This window comes from Pezoporus wallicus, unplaced genomic scaffold (genome assembly GCF_028554395.1).
Source record: "Pezoporus wallicus isolate ANWC-B61680 ecotype Strahan unplaced genomic scaffold, APGP_CSIRO_Pwel_v1 scaffold_8004, whole genome shotgun sequence".
NCBI lineage: Eukaryota > Metazoa > Chordata > Aves > Psittaciformes > Psittacidae > Pezoporus > Pezoporus wallicus.
This window is the reverse complement of record NW_026639346.1, coordinates 285,244-301,518: the sequence shown is the minus strand read 5'-3', so window position 1 is coordinate 301,518 and position 16,275 is coordinate 285,244. Positions and strand designations below refer to the sequence as shown.

Here is a 16,275-nt window from a genome sequence, read left to right as displayed (position 1 = left end):
TTAAAATTCAAACTGCTCCCTGACCAATACAAATCACGGACACGCTACTGACTACTACACGGATTTACAGCATTAAAAACACGCCTTCTACGTGACAGCTATATTAACTTCACCCTTTAAACATGTATCAGGGCACTCGGGGACATGATAGCACAGCTTTATTATGCGATTCGACACACAAGACACCAGAAAGTTACTCTATTATATACCTTAACCACTTATTGTAACAGATCAACCTGAACCACTAAAAAAAACTGCTGAAAAAAAAAACAGAAATTATGTAATGTTGATACTTGTTTGCCATTTACAGATTTCTTTGCTACATGAAAGATGAAAAAATGTATCTTGAAATTTCCCTCTATTATGTAATTCCTGTAGGAGTATTTTTATTAGTGCACAGGGTGTCTGTTTTAAATCCACCTCAATTTTTAGTAACACTCTCAAACTCTACCACACATAAGTACAAGATTTACTTTACTGTAGATTAGCTGCCATTTACTTATAAAGACCTGACACTCAATCAACAGTCACTTACAAAACATATTTGACCTGTTAAAATGACAACTAATTACATATTCAAACATCGTGGACACAAACAGCCAATAACAACCTCAGCATCTCAAAGTGATATGGCCTGACAAGAAAGGATGACACTTTTTAAGCATTCCTCACTTTTTACTAAATTAAATTAAACGTTTGATTCTCAAATACTTTCGGCAAGATTTCATCTTCACCTTGGTCCCTCAAACGTCATAAAACTAGCACTTTACATACCATCCCTCTCCCATTTTCTGTTTGCCAGAAGCATAAAATGGTATTTCCTCTGAATCTAGCACATATTCCTGTAACATATACAGCACATAGACACTGAGATTGTGTGGAGTGCCTGATACATTATGCTTGCCTATCTCTATTTCCTGGGTTTGCAAGCGTCCGTGTTGTGTCAATCACCCCACGAGCACTAGTTTTATGCTATAAATACACTAAGCGATTAACACACTAATCAATCTCTGTATTATTTAGAAATTAAACCTCTGCACATTATAAATCCATATGCATTCGAACTTCTGAATGTTCAGAACGCAGGTCTGATAGGAAGAGAAGGTATTAGAGAAGAGAGATGGTATTTTTGTTCCTGGGTATTTACATTGTCTCTCTTCCCCTATTTCTCCACTTACTCCTTCCCCACTTCAGAGGGCGGTCTGCGCTGGGACCTTCCTTCCTGGCGCTAGGTGAAGTTGTAAATATGGCAAAGGATAAGTGCACATTTGCGGCTAATTGTATTGTTTCCTCCTCCTCCTGCCCCTCTCCGGGTTGAGGCCTGTCACTGAGAAGCCGCTTCGCCTTTCTAATCCCCGAGCTGGAGTAAAGGCGCTGGCCGGCGGGCCTGCGCTCTCCACCGGGCCTGGTCCTCCCGTCAGCCCTGGAAGAACCAATCTCCTCCGCCAAACCCGAACAAGCAGGAAAGAGGGCTGAGAAAAAAACACCTCCGGTTGCCACTTACTCCCCTCTACCCCGGATAACAGCTAATCCCCTCTGCTCCCGGCAGTGCTGGGCCGCCTGGGCTAGGAGGCCCGGCCCGCTGTTGAAGAGGGCAGGGAGGGGAAGGGGAAACAAGGAGGGGGGGTTACCTGAGCAAATCGGCGTCTGAATCCAACGAGAATCTAAGAGAGGGGGAAAGAAATCCACCCCCCTCCCTCCTCAGAGGAGCCGCCGCCGCCGCTGGGCCACCGCCGCCGCCGCGGAGCAGGAGGAGGAGGGGAGATAATATAACAACAATAATCCGGGCCGGGAGGGGGGCTGGCTCCTCTTCCGTCTCCTCCTCAGTGCAGCGAACATGTAGAGCCGAGGGGTGAGCGGCCAAGACAAATCCCTTCCCCCTGCGCCTGCTTCACAACATCAACAACGCCCGGGCCAGGCCGGGCCGCGTCGAACCGGTTCCGAGACACTCTCCGAGCCGCGGGGGAGCAGGGGGGGTGGCCGGAGGGCGCAGCGCTGCCAAGGGGCCGCCGCCGCCGCCACTCCCTCTGTGTGAGCGGGTGCAGGACGGCGGGGGACGGGTCAGCCTGGGCACGGTGAGCCGGTACCGGGCGGGGGGGGTAGGGGGAAGAGGAGGAGGGGGAAGGATCCTGTGTGTGTCTCTCTCGCTCCCTCTCAGAACAAAATGCCGACCGGAAGTGCAGCTGCAGGAATGACTCCCTCCACCGGCGCCAAACACCAACAGCCTCCCCCTTCCCTCCGCTGCCTCCTCCTCGCCCGCTCGCTCCCTTGCTAGCTCAACCAACGCCGCTTCCGCTGCCGCCGCCACGGCGCTACTCGGCGCCTCTGCAGTTGGAGTTGCTCCCTCCGCCTCGCCTGACGGCGGGCACAGCAAGCCTCCACGGTGGAGAAGCCGCTGCGCTTCCTCACCCCTGAGCCTCCCTCACCAGTTTCTGTTTCTCTTTTTTTTTACCCTCCTGGTGCGCGGAACGAGACCAGAGTTGACGCTCGGGCCTGCGCGGCGACGGAGGCAGCCAGCGATTTGTGAAGAAGTGGCCGTTAAAAAAAAACAACATACTTTTGGGGTTTTATCTTCCGCAAGGATGGGGGGGGGGGGGGGGGGGGCTGCAAAATGCCGCCTCGCGTCAAGGCTTAAAATGAACGCACAGAGGCGGTAGTGCCCCTCTCCCGGAGGGTGAGGTGTGTCAGACCTGCGAGGCTTGCTGAAGTTACCGCTCACGTCCGGCGCTGCGGGTGTGAAGGGGCCGTGCCGCAGAGACTGGAACACGCCACGCTGACAGCCTTGCCGGGGCGAGGGATTTCCATCTGGACATGCGGAACTGGAGTGACTTTGAAAAACAACTTTTTTTGGACGAGCACAGGGGACAGTGCTGATGTTCTGGTGAAGGGTCCTTCACTGGAGGCTGATGGTCCCCACTGCCACCAGATTTACTGGAAATATTTTAATTGTGGGTTGTGAGTGTTTGGAAAATGTCCTAGTCTGAAAGTTTTTCTAATATTCCTCTGTAGAGGTAAAACTGTGATAAATCACAGCACAAGATAATAGTGAAGAAGCATTTATATCTGATGAATTAACTATACTTTGTACTCACTTATGTTGTTTTGCTCCTTGGCACTTGGACAAAAATCCCTTCATTTCTAGAAGAAGCCTTGTTTGTCTGCCTGCTTCAGGATTCAGCCATACAGTTGGTACATACCCTGTGACATACAAAAACACCCTCTCAGCTCTGGATGGATATCATTTGCACAAAGAGATAGCATCTTACACCAATGCACCTGAATTCCTCCAAGGTTTAGGATTTCCCAAATAATGCTCTGTCTTTAACACAGATTTAAAATGCTTCTCCCAAGCTTAAACAACTAGTAAATTCGTGATGTTGGATAAAGCAAAGTTTGTTTTATAAGTGTATGTGTTTTTGAAAGCAAAGAAACAAAGATGGCACTGGAGAATATGGTAATTCAGTACTGGAAATACTCATATCTGATGGGTATGTGCTCATGTAAACTTAATGGAGACAGAGAAAACCAGGCTCTGAAAAAAAAAAAGGAAAATGTATTGCATACATTTGTTCCAAGCTAATACAAAAGGTTCCAATCCTGTAATCGTTTATGCATTTACAACTTCAAGTTATCCATCTGAAATAAAGGGAAATAACTGTTGTAGCAAATGAAGTGTATTCCTAAATCTTTGTGCTTAATCTAATACAGTGTAACGCTGTAACTCAAGGTGGGAAATATTTATCTTCTTTTGCTAATAAACTAAAGTTTAATGAACTACCTGTCTGGAGTTCACATATCCGTATGTATGTGGACATACACACCCATGAATTCACAGGAAAATGTGATTCTAAACTGACAAAAGTTGACCTGAAAACACTACTTCAATCTGCTTGTAACAGAATGTTACCAATTCATGTTGATGGAGACTTTCTGTGATTTTAGTAATTTATTTATATAATGACTACATTTTCTTAAGTAGTGACATAGTATGTAAATACAGTGTAAATAATTACATTTTCAAATGCCAAAGGGTTTAGGCAGCACAAACATCATGGTAAGACACAACACCTATTTGACTACTGTTTCAGTCAGAATTTTCCAGTGAGAATGTCATGGAGCCATTTCACACTTTTAAAATCCCATTCAACTAAAAGAATTTATAGAAATTACTATTTTGCCTGAGTACTATGATGTTATTATCTGCCCAAGAAAACAACTAATTTATTAGTTCTTTTAGGTGGTGTAACAGATAAGCAAATCAGGATTTTTTTCTAAAAGTAAATTAAGTAATTTTTATTCCATTAGGTATTACTGTAACCCACTTTTTTAAAAGGAAAGATCAAATTCTTCAATTGCATTTAGACAAGTGGTTCTTTACAGTCCTTTTGTCTTCAAAGGTCTACCCATAGCAATTTATTTCAGAATGGAGGCTCATTATGTTCCTAAGAGATATTTTAGTATGCATGAGGTTCATATCATTATGTCTGAAATGGCCAGGAAAAGGGATAAATCAAGTATTTCAGACATTAACTGTACACATATCAAGATACTTTCAACCTTATTTCTGTTCCAGGCCTTAGTCATGGGGTGGAGCTAGTCCTCATCTGTGTGGGCGGAGCTTTGCAGCCACACAAACAGGACTGTGGCACGCTACCGACCATACACGGCACTGAACACAGCTGGTGGCAGTGCGGAGAGGCGCAAAGACCTCTGAATTCCACTGACAAATCCACACCTCTGCAGTCCTGAAAATGAACTGCAAGTTTCAGAGTAAAGCTTTAGAACCTAATCCTGTCCCCTTGGATGTCAAGGGAGAATGTGTCTTTTGCTCCATAAATCTAAGCTAGTTGCACAGCCAGTTACTCTGAGGCTCGTTCCTTGTTCTTCTTCAAAGAGTATTTTAATGTGGCTTTATAAGGCAGGAATTAAAGATCTTCATGCAGACAGTTTTAAAAATGTATTTATCAAGCAATTTTCACAAAATATATGGTAAATTGTAGGCACCTCTTATGCTGCTGTTTACAACTGTGCACTAAGGTAAGTTTTCTAAATGCAAAGACAGGTGTGTTTATGTACCCTGTTGAAAATAGTGAAGAGACCTCTTTACCCTCTTCATTCAGATGTTAACTTCCCTGACAGCTACATGTTGGTATTCAGCTTTATAAATTATGGACAGCACGTAATATTACAGTAAGAATACACCTGGCACCAATGTTTTCTTAGAGGTTGCTTGCTGTCATCTGATTATATTTTTCCTATAGAATCAATGAAAACATGCATTGTGCTTTTCCATTTCTGTCTCTTCGGAGGGCTGGTACAGTATACAGGTAGGTACCTCTTATTTTAAATTGTTAATGGGATGCACAAACATTCCATTAAAATACGTTTACCTTTTATTAATTTATCTGTAGTATGAATGGGCAGATTCTTTTAAATAAATGACAGTGAAATAATAACAAAAAACGTATTTTTTCCATCATTGAAAATAACTTTCTTATAGAATTTTGAGAGCTCATTCTCTGAATGTGATACAGTAATGCAATCATTACCTATCATCCTAAATTTAAGTATTCAAATTATTTAGAATCTGGTGTTAAGACTGGACTACAACAGTGAGTAGGAAGAATGTAATAATGAATGACGTATGACATAAACTTATGTTCTTTGCATTGACTTAGTTCACAGCAGCAAAAATAGCACCACATAATCAATTCACTGAGGAATTTTTGTTGTGAGAAGCAACGTAAATATCCGATGAGGTTTTCAATAGTAGAGGTAAAACAGAAAGCCAATGTAGTCTGCAGACTGAGGAGTACAACGTTTGTATAGTTACTTGCTCTAAGCTTACAACTTGATGGTGACTACTGATATTTTTTTTCTGGTAAGCCACAAGGAGGTAATATTTCTTCCTTCTTGTAATTATTTAGCAAAATTTACCAACAAGAACCTAATATGAAATGAAATAATACTTTTAAATTTCTTCTATGTGGCAAACTTGCACTATTTCTATCATGTTAAGAATGTGCTTCTGTTTGTATGAAGACATGACACGGGTACTATGGCAGACACATTTTTTTAACTGGATAATTGTAAAAAACAGTTCCATGAAGGAAAAATGAATGAAGACAAAGCTTTGGTACTGTCATTTGAATGCTATGAAATGCATTCATATGAAAGACATTAGGGATCCTGAATAATGTTAAATTACAGAATTCAGACTATAAAACATATATAATAAAACATGTAAGAGAAAAAGAGGTCAGTGAGCGATCACTGGAGAAGTAGACTGTCCCAGTATTGTTACATTAGGACCGTAAGAACAGACATAACAACACTGGATTTTGTATGGAAGATAAATGATCACAAAAGTTGCACATTGTCATTGAAACACATCTGAAATTTAGCTCTTTTCTGTGGATTCAGCATCATAGAATCATAGAATAGTTAGGGTTGGAAAGGACCTTAAGATCATCACGTTCCAACCCCCCTGCCATGGGCAAGGATGCCTCACACTAAACCATGTCACCCTAGGCTTTGTACTACCTAGACTTGAACAATGCCAGGGATGCATATTCATCAGGAGCATTCCCAACTTCCTTGGACAACCCATTCCAGTGCCTCACCAACCTTATAGTAAAGAACTTCCTTCTTATATTCGATCTAAACTTCCCCTGTTCAAGTTTTAACCCATTACCCCTTGTCCTATCACTACAGTCCCTAATGAAGTGTCCCTCCCCAGAATCCTTTGACCTGCTGATCATGCTCCTTTTCATGCAGCCCAGGATACAGTTGGCTTTCTGGGCTACGAGCACACACTGCCGGCTCATGTTTTCTCATTGACCAGTCTTTCTCCACAGGGCTGCTCTGAATCTCTTCTCTGCCCAACCTGTAGCTGTTGCCCTGGGATTGCTCCGATCCAGGTGTAGGACCTTGCACTTGGCATGATTAAACCTCATGAGGTTGGCATCAGCTCACCTCAAAAGCATGTCAAGGTCCCTCTGGATGGCATTCCTTCCCTCCAGCGTATCAACTGAACCACACGGCTTGGTGTCATCGGCAAACTTACTGAGGGCGCACTCAATCCCACTGTTCATGTCAGCGACAAAGATGTTGAATAAGAGCGGTCCCAACACCAATCCTTGAGGGACACCACTCATTACTGGTCTCCAGCTGGACATTAACCCATTGACCACAGCTCTTCGCATGCGGCCATACAGCCAGCTCTTATCTACCTCCTGAGCGGTCCACCTATCAAATTGATGTCTCGCCATTTTAGAGACAAGGATGTCATGTGGGACAGTGCTGCACGCTTTGCACAAGTCCCGCTAGATGACATCAACTGCTCTACCCCTGTCCATCAGTTCCATAGCCCCATCACAGAAGGCCACCACATTGGTTAGGCAGGACTTCCACTTAGTGAAGCCATGCTGGCTGTCACCAACCACTTTGTTGTTTTCATGTGCCTTAGCATGCCTTCCAGGAGAATCTGCTCCAAGATTTCACCAGGCACAGAGGTGAGACTGACTGGTCTGTAGTTCCCTGGGTCATCCATTTTCCCCTTCTTGAAAACAGGGGTTATATTTCCCTTTTTTCAGCTGTTGGGAATTTTACCTGACTGCCGTGATTTTTCAAATATGATGGACCGCAGCTTAGCAACTTCATTTGCCAGCTCCTTCTGGACCCAATGATGGATTTCATCAGGTCCCATGGACTTGTGTACGTTCAGGTTTTTAAGAGGGTCTCAAACCAGATGCTCTCCTCCAGTGGGCCTAGGCGTCATCATTCTCACAGTCCCTGCGTCTGCCTTCCAAGATTTGGGTGGTGTGGTCAGAGCATTTGCCAGTGAAGAATAAGGCAAGGAAGTCCTCAAGAACCTCAGCCTTCTCCAACTCCAGGATAGCCAGTTCTACTGCTAGCTCCCAGAGAGGGCCCACGTTGTCCCTAGTCTGTCTTTTATTCACAATGTACCTATAGAATCCCTTCCTGTTATCCTTAACATCCCTAGCCAAGTTTAATTCTAACTGGGCCTTAGCTTTCCTAACCTTGTTCCTAGCTTTCTGGACAACATCCCTGTATTCTTCCCAGGCCACCTGTTCTTGCTTTCATCTTTTATATGCCTCTTTTATCCCTCTAAGTTTCCTCAGCAGCTCCTTATCCATCCAAGAAGGTCTCCTGGCCCTCCTGCTGCACTTCCTTCTAGTCGGGATGCAGCACTCCTGAGCTTGTAGCTGGTGATCCTTGAATATCAACCAACAGTTTTGGGTCCCCCCTGCCCTCTAGGGCTATATCCCATGGAACCTCACTAAGCAGGTTCCTGAAGAGGCCAAAGTCTGCTCTCTTGAAGTCCAGGGCAGTGAGCTTGCTGCACATTCTTCTCACTGTCCTGAGGATCCTGAACTCAATCATCTCGTGATCGCTGCAACCAAGGCTGCCTGGGAGCACCGCATTTCCAAAAAGCCCTCCCCTTTTGGTGAGCACAAGGTCAAGCATGGCATCTCTCCTTGTCAGCTCCTCTGTTACTTGCAGAAGAAAGTTGTCTTCCGCACAATCGGGGAACCTCCTGGATTGCTTGAGCCCGAACTTAAGAAAGGAAGCAGGTACCATTCCTGCTGTAATTTCCTTAACTTCCCACAAATTCTTTTTCTTTTTTTTTTCCTTTGTTTTTAATTTGAGCCTTACATAACTCTATTCTCTCAATGTCTTGTTTTGGGTAGGCACTGGGAAAACAACTTACTGTCATTTTTTTATAAGCCAGATACATATATATGTCAGTTATATAAAAAATCCTGTGCAAGTTCATACAGTAACTGTTGAGGGCCATTACAGATTATTTTGAGAGACAAAGATAAAAACATTTGGGCAAATTTATTTTATTTTTACTTTTTAGGGTGTAAGGGTGAATCAATACAGCTTCATGGGCCAGCAAGTAAATACAGGCATTCATCTTCTGGCAAAGGACAGAAGTTAAAAATTGCCCTTTAGAAATATAAAGTCCATTCTATTGAGTTCATCTACAAGCCCTACACATATGGATTAAAGAACGTAAGAACATCATATCATGCTTAAAATGCCTTACTACTCCGTTTTAATGAACTTGCCAGTGAAAAGAAGGTTTAAGAGAGAGAGATGTTAATCTAAATCATTTATGTTAAAAAATCTTCTTGGGCTTAGGCCTTTAAAAACTGCTTCTTTGAAAGAAAGCAGAACTTTTCCATTCCTCAGATACTGAAGTGGCAACCATCTCAGCCAGAATATTCAATGGCTACATGTAAACTAACAGGTTAAACATGCCTGGGACTGTTCGGTGGCATTGAGGGTGGTAGCCGCATAAAGTTTCATGCCTGTATTACTAAACTCTTTTATTCTTCAAAACAGAATAGTCACATGCATCTATTGCCCATTGGGAATGGTTCCTGACTCACACTAACTCCCAGACTGTGCCCAGAATTGTTTGGGAAAGTGCTACCTGGCATGCTTTTAGCCTGTGCCAAGGCCTGTTTGAACACCTGTATACACGATTTTTAGACAACTGATTTCCAGTGTCCATGAATGTTTTGTGGTGTTTCATTGACACTGCACTTTAGGGACACACAGTGACTAACCAAAAGGAAGGTAAGAGGGAACTGTGGTTGCTCACCTAGATATAAATCATGTTCGTATTTCCAGTTAATTCTTTACTGAAGCAATTCATTACCTATTTTTTTCTTAACCAGAAAGCTGACAAAAGTTGATTGACATATGGCTATCAAGTTAGTTAATTGTTCATGTGGAGATATTTTAAAAAGTCTTATTTCACGGCTAAAATAGCCTTTTACTTTGCAGCAGATGTCTCTCTTTCATTTAGACATCCTGTGGCCCTTTATGTAAGGATGTTACAGTGAGAACAGGAACAGAAAACACACATTGTGCAATAAAATGAAACAAGCACAAGTAACTTTTGCACTTCTTTAAACTACGGTTGTCAACATCCATTGGTAGTGAAAATAACTTCTAAAGTGTAATCTATTGATTTTAAGATAAGAATGGAAAGAGTCAGGATAAATAAACATCACTGGGTATTTTATGAATGCTATGTATTCCACTTCTACCAAAAAAAAAAAAAAATATTATTCCATTTTGTAACTGGACACTTGCTGGCAATTTGCTTCTCGGTGTGGCCATAGGGACAAACAGCAGTCCACCTGCTTTGTCAGCATTTTGGAAGATGTGTGAATGCTGCATTAGTGAGCAGAAAGCAGTATTAACTTGTCACAGATTTAATTTCTTACAGACTTGCAATGCCATGCATACTGAAACGCAAAGCCTTTTTTATTTTTTTTCTTAACATTTGAAGGGGTCAATAAGTAGTCCAGAAAATTGAACTGTTGACCTGGATAAGCTGTTTAGACTTTTACAGTGCAACTAAATACAAACTAATGTCTCTGTTTAGGTGGTGCAACAGGAAAAAGAAAAAAGACTAAAAGAGTAATATACCTTTTAGGAATGGTTAGTATGGAATTCTCAACTAGTCATTACTAAAAAAAATCAAGTAAAAATGATCTATTTATGAAAAATGTTCTTTTCTGAATCATGATGTATTTAAATTCCGGGTTTTGATATTTAAATTTCTGTATTTGTCCACGCACTATTTCAAAATACCTACAAGACTTCCCTCAGGTTACTTAAACTCAATCTTTGATGAGAAGAACAGCGTAGAAAATCTTGGCCTAAGAGGTATATAGTTGGAGAAATAATAGGGTAAGCATAAGCAGTTTTCTTGAAGTTTGTAGTTACAAATGTTGATTACAATGAAAGAAAACTAGTGTGCATAGCATTGTTAATTTGTGTTCATTTACAGTTTTGAGTTACTATTGATCATTTTGTAGGTTTGCCAACTTTTTCTACTGTATTCCCAGTGAAGATTGCATTCCAGTGCAAGTACTCATATGAAGGATAATGCAGTGACTCTCCCGAAGACCCTACAATCTGCATACTTCTGCTTTTGCTAGTATGATTTCTGTGCATGGTTCAGTTCATTAAGGTGGCCTGTCATGCATGATATTTCTGTTATATAAAACATATTACAGTTGTCATAGACAATGCTTTTTTAAATTACTGTAAGAAGTAGTTAAACTTTCTGGAAAAAGAACAGCCTCCACGAAAACATGGGTACACGTCACCACCCAAAACAAAGACAGATGCAGATGGCACATGTTTTCTTGGATACCTTAGGATAGGCATGTGTGAGTAAAAGCATGTAAAATGCTACAGAAACAGATGCAGAGAAGACACAGAAGCCCATACACAGACTCAAGCAATCATTGGGAATGTAGCTCAAAGAGAAAATGGAGCAAAAGAGATTTAAGGTAACTACCAACTGAAAAGGACTCGAGACTGAGTAGAAGTTACCTGTGGTTTCAGAGGAAAAGAACATACACCCAATCTTTATACACAGACTGCATCAAAACATCCAATGCCATTATACATTTTTTCTGTCAGAGACAATGCACTAGTTATTCAACTCAAAGAAGGTAAGAATACGTTTTCAAGTTTAAAGACAGTTGCCTTCTAATAGATCCATTAAACTAAAATAACCTGGCAGTATTCAAAATATGAACTTTCCTGTCAGGAAAACATACATACATGCATCATAAAGTATTTTTTATAGCGCAGTCAAATAGACTAGTCAAATGCTTATAGAGGCAAAAGAGAATGTACTGTGTCTTTGAGTAGATGGTAGAAATGTATAAGCTATGTATTTTGACGTTACCCTCATCTGAGCTTTCCTTTTGGTCACCTAATTTGATCATCTAATCAAGTACTAAGAGAAGTCTGAGGTGTTTGTTTTATTTTTTAAAAACTAGATTCATAAAAGTAAATGCAGCTTTTTCTAGTTCATTTTAATTTTGAATGGGAAGCATCAGCTTTTCTTTTACAATTAGTCATGATATTCTTAAGGTCCCCTTTTTGCTACATCATCTCATTAACACCAGCTAGAACTTCAAAAGTGAGAAAAATGCTCAGCATTCCTATACTGTTGATGATTAACTCAAAAATATAATGTGGCCTATGGGGAAAGAAGCATCACATACATATTTTATAGCCTGTCTGCAGGGCTTTGTTTCATCATTATGAATATTGTGTTACACAGCATTCTGATGGCCTTCCTAGTGTTATGAAGTTGGTATAAAACTTGGTAACTGTTGAACATTCATGATCAAACTGATTATTCTTAGTAGTCACTTACACCTTTTTTCTCCTTCTCATTCCTTTAACAATCTTCCCTACCAACCATAAAAATGTGCATATTTTAATGAAGATTTTTCTTACCAGGCCTCTACCAGCTTTGCCCTCTTCTAAAAGCAGTTCAGAGATGCCTATATGAGACTTCTTTATTGCAGGTGTTCTTCACATGTAAATAGACATAATTTGTCCAGTTCCCCAAAATTTCATTCAAAATGCTATCAACTGATGCCCAAATGCCTGAAATAGAAAATTTCGTATGTAATTTTGGGGAAGTTATAAAGCTGCAATATTCTTAACTATAAGAATACAACCACATATTTAGGTACCTATAGAAGAATAGCTATTTAATGCACTTAGGAATATGTTTTCTTCTACAGAAATGTAAAGAACAAGTTCTTAGAACTGTGTATGTGTCAAACAAAAAAGTTACAGTACTGTTAATCTGATAGGTTTCCTCCAGCATACATGCTTTTGTTTGATTGCAAAAACATGCTGCAACTTTTTCTAATTAAATGCTATTTTTGGTCATGTGTTAATGCAGAGCTCAAGAAAGGTTCTGGATTGCTAGCTTAGCACACTGAAGTCCTTTTTTAGTCACAAAACCAAACGTCACAGGAACAATGATTAAAGCAGACTTCCTGGTGCTACTTCAGTGGTGCACCGCAGAGGGACCCAGAAGGCTGTAATGTAGTTCAACCACTCACATCTTTCTCCTTAGTAGGTGGACTCTTCCTATATACCATGTTACTGCAGTTCTACTGTTTATACTGTTCAGCTGGTACTTAGGACTAATTAGGCAGATTTAAGAGTAACTGGACAGGCAAGAAACGTTCTTATTAATCATAAAGAAAATACCAGGTTAAAAATGTCAATTTGGCTTCCCAAAGATGATAACTCTCCCATTCACCTAATTTTATGCTCCTAATTTGTTTATTCTGTGTGTTTTTTGGCTTGCTTTTAAGTTTCTCAGTTAGTGAGCTTGGCATTTTAGTTGCCTAGGAAGTACTGCACATGCTTATGATCCTACAGAAATACTCTTAGTGTGATGGAAGGCTCTGTTAAGCTGCTCTTACACCAATAGCTGCTCTAATACCAGCTACTTCAGGAACCTTTTAAGTGCCCCTGGTTTCCTTCTGTCTAGGTGCAGATCAAGGAACCCAGTTCCTCACTTTCTCGATAAATTCTCCTATGGGCCTGTAAATCAAAGATGTGGAGTGTAATTTCCCAGTAGCACAAATTTGCGGCTTTTTTACTATACGGAAGTTTTAAGCCGATCCTAAAAAACCACAATCGAAGACAACCCAAAGTGTAATAAGACGTCTGAAGAAGCCCCCAGTGCCCCAGACCTGCCTGTTGGGGGGTCTCAGCCACTCAGCCCCGGCTATCCAACACTGTATGAAATCTGGTCGGATTACTTGCGTTTCTGCTCAGAACTCCGAACCCGTCTGTTACACCTCTTCTACAGAGCAGCTTTTGGTTCAGAACTTCAGATTATATTATTATTCGCACTAAAGAAAGCCACTGGCCTCCGGACCGAGCGGCACCGCCGGCTACCCGCGCTTCCCGCGCCTTTGTCACTCCAAACCGCTTGCTTCCACCACCACCGCTCCCATTCCCTCCCTTTTTTCTCTCCTCACAGCCCTGTTCAGGTAAACGAGGCCTGCTATGAGCAGCCACTGCCCAGTGAGGAGGAAAGCTCCGGTGAAGAAGGAGAAACCGAAGCGGATCTAAACCCTCCTAGCACGCCCTGCTAGCCCAAAACACACTACCGGGATGCCGCATCTCCTCCTCCCTCAGACCAGCGTGAGTGGAACTTGCCCACGCCGAGAAAGGAGAAAGGTGCCCTCAGGATTTTACCTCAGATTTACCTTTCTTAATTCATAGGTATGTTCCTTCTACTTTTTAATGACAGCTTATAGCTCTCCTTTTGAAATTCTGTCATTATTTTTACAGTGAGTAATTAACAATTTGTAAGTAGATTCCCCCCTCACAGGAAATGGAACAGTCACCACCAAAGCTCAACTTTTAACCCGTTTCTGCCAAGGCCCAACCTCCCTCTGAACAAGGATAGTTCCTGCTGTGGAATTTGGATACTGCTAAACAGCTCTGCCACGCTTAAAACACCATGGGCTGGTCCGGGTTGTGAGAACCGTTCAAAATAGACATGGGGGAAACGACTGTCAAGTCTCAAGATGGACTTAGTCATCCAATGTTTTCTTCTTACGCTGTGGAACTATGTGACAGTGCTTAAATACTGATTGGGTAAAGTGATTTTTTTTTCTTCCTTTCTTTTTGAAGTTTTCCAGTGGAGAACATAGTAGATCCTGCTGCCCCAGTAACAGTCTCCTTATCGCGAGGTTGTGTTGCCCTTGGTCTGTGGAGGGCAGTAGCTCCTCCACTGAACTAAGTCAGCTGTCAGAAACAACAACTTTTTTTTCTCTTGAGCAATAACGAGACATGGAGGTGACCTGATCTGAGACCTGAGTTCCTAACCTGCTTTTCTCAATTTAAGCATTTGAGTGTCTATGGTAAGACAGTATGGGTTTTCATATACACTCTTTCCCAATTGCAATTGCTGGGGAACTGAAGAAAATTGTTATAAATGTACTTACTTTTTTAAAACAGTGTAATATGAAGCATCACTTAGATCACATTTCTGTGTCTTCAGCTATTCCTGCATTTCTCTATTTCTGCTTCTCAATTTCAAGTGGTGATTCAATCCCTCAAAGAATTTCAGTTTTCCTAAATAAAAACATGTAAAAAACCTATTGACTTATTATTTCTTAGTCTCTTCAGTCTATTGGCTGTAGTAAATACCAGAAAACCTGTTTCCCCTCCTCAGATTGCCTCCCATGTTAGCAGCAGCATATCTCTTTGGAGTTTTCCCTGACCTCCAATGTTTTTCTTTCTTAAATGTTTTTCAGTCAATATTTTCCATCTTTGCAACTTGTCCTAATCAGGATTCATTCTTTAGACTACTCTTTTTCTTTCCATTCTCTTTTATCTCTAATTCCAACAGGATAATATTCTGGACCATACTGAACTTCACAGTAAGAGCCATTTACTTTTTTTAAGGAAGGGAGGCATATGGCTTAAAGTAAATGTGAAATAGAATTGTTACTTTTATTCCAAGTCATTAGGGTTATTAAGCATGTGTTTGTAGCAAGAACTGCATGGAAGAGTACTGGCAGAAGAACTCCTGTGAGTTGTGCTAGTGCAGGAGAGCTTTTTCCAGTCGCCTCCTAAGTTATATGATGTTAAGAACTGCACTCCTAGAAGGCTTAAGGCCAAGCAAGGTAACTTGTGCTGGTGTCTGACCATGAATATTGGTACCCTATTTTCTTTAACAAACTAGACATTAGAATACTTAAATTTACTACAACTGTATATCTTCTTGTCTGAAACATGTTTTGCACATTTGGCTTATATTTCAGTGTTAGGCCTAGTTTTCCAATCTAGAAAGCATATGTGCAACCACAACACTTTAAGTAGAGAAGAAAACCATTTTGCAAAATAATAATACATTGCAAGTTTTTGTTTAATACAGTGCATATAAGAAAAGTCTGCTGTTGCTTACAGAAGTTGGGCATGTTTTTAAAATAAACTCACTCAGTGAATTTTATTGTTTGCTTCTCTTCAGTCTAATGTAGAGCTTTCCTTTTCATGTCAGGAAGTGTTGGGAGCACTGGAAACTTTTGGAGTGGTGGCTGATTCTGTTGGCTCCCTGATTCTCCCTGCAGTTTGGCTCCAGAAAGCACTTTTACTGTCACACTACACTCACAAACTGCGGCTATGATTCTTTGGGGTTTGGTTGGTTGGTTTGTTGGTTTGCTTGGGTTTTTCTTTCGTGTTTGTTTTGGGGTTTGGTTTGTTTGGTTTTTTTTTGTTCGGGGGGTTTTTGTTAAAAACCACAGCCTGTTTTTCTTCCTTCAGAAATAAATAAGGAGATAATATGAAACCTTTCTTTCTGCTCTGGGTTCACCTTGCAGAACAGCCATAATCCTTTCCTTGTAGAAGGCAACTTCACTGCCTTTAGTTGCTATTCAAAGT

At 41.2% G+C, this 16,275-nt stretch overlaps 1 protein-coding gene and 1 long non-coding RNA gene across 8 annotated transcripts in view; both read right to left on the bottom strand.

Annotated features, from left to right (window-relative positions):
- NIPBL (NIPBL cohesin loading factor) overlaps nt 1-2,298 on the bottom strand; it is a 156,197-nt gene extending 153,899 nt beyond the window's left edge. For 3 of the 7 annotated variants that reach the window (XM_057414299.1, XM_057414301.1, XM_057414300.1), the window contains exon 1: nt 1,632-2,298. The gene's annotated coding sequence lies outside the window, so the exon portion shown is untranslated. The remainder of the gene's footprint in view (nt 1-1,631) is intronic. The other 4 variants (XM_057414297.1, XM_057414302.1, XM_057414304.1 and 1 more) reach the window with 2 other exon arrangements.
- Nucleotides 2,299-10,090: 7,792 nt separating this feature from the next.
- LOC130601899 (uncharacterized) lies at nt 10,091-14,238 on the bottom strand. The gene is made up of 3 exons (XR_008972761.1): nt 13,667-14,238; nt 12,310-12,462; nt 10,091-10,215 (listed from the first exon to the last, which is right to left on the bottom strand). It is a non-coding gene; the product is annotated as an uncharacterized LOC130601899 (long non-coding RNA).
- Nucleotides 14,239-16,275: the final 2,037 nt, after the last annotated feature.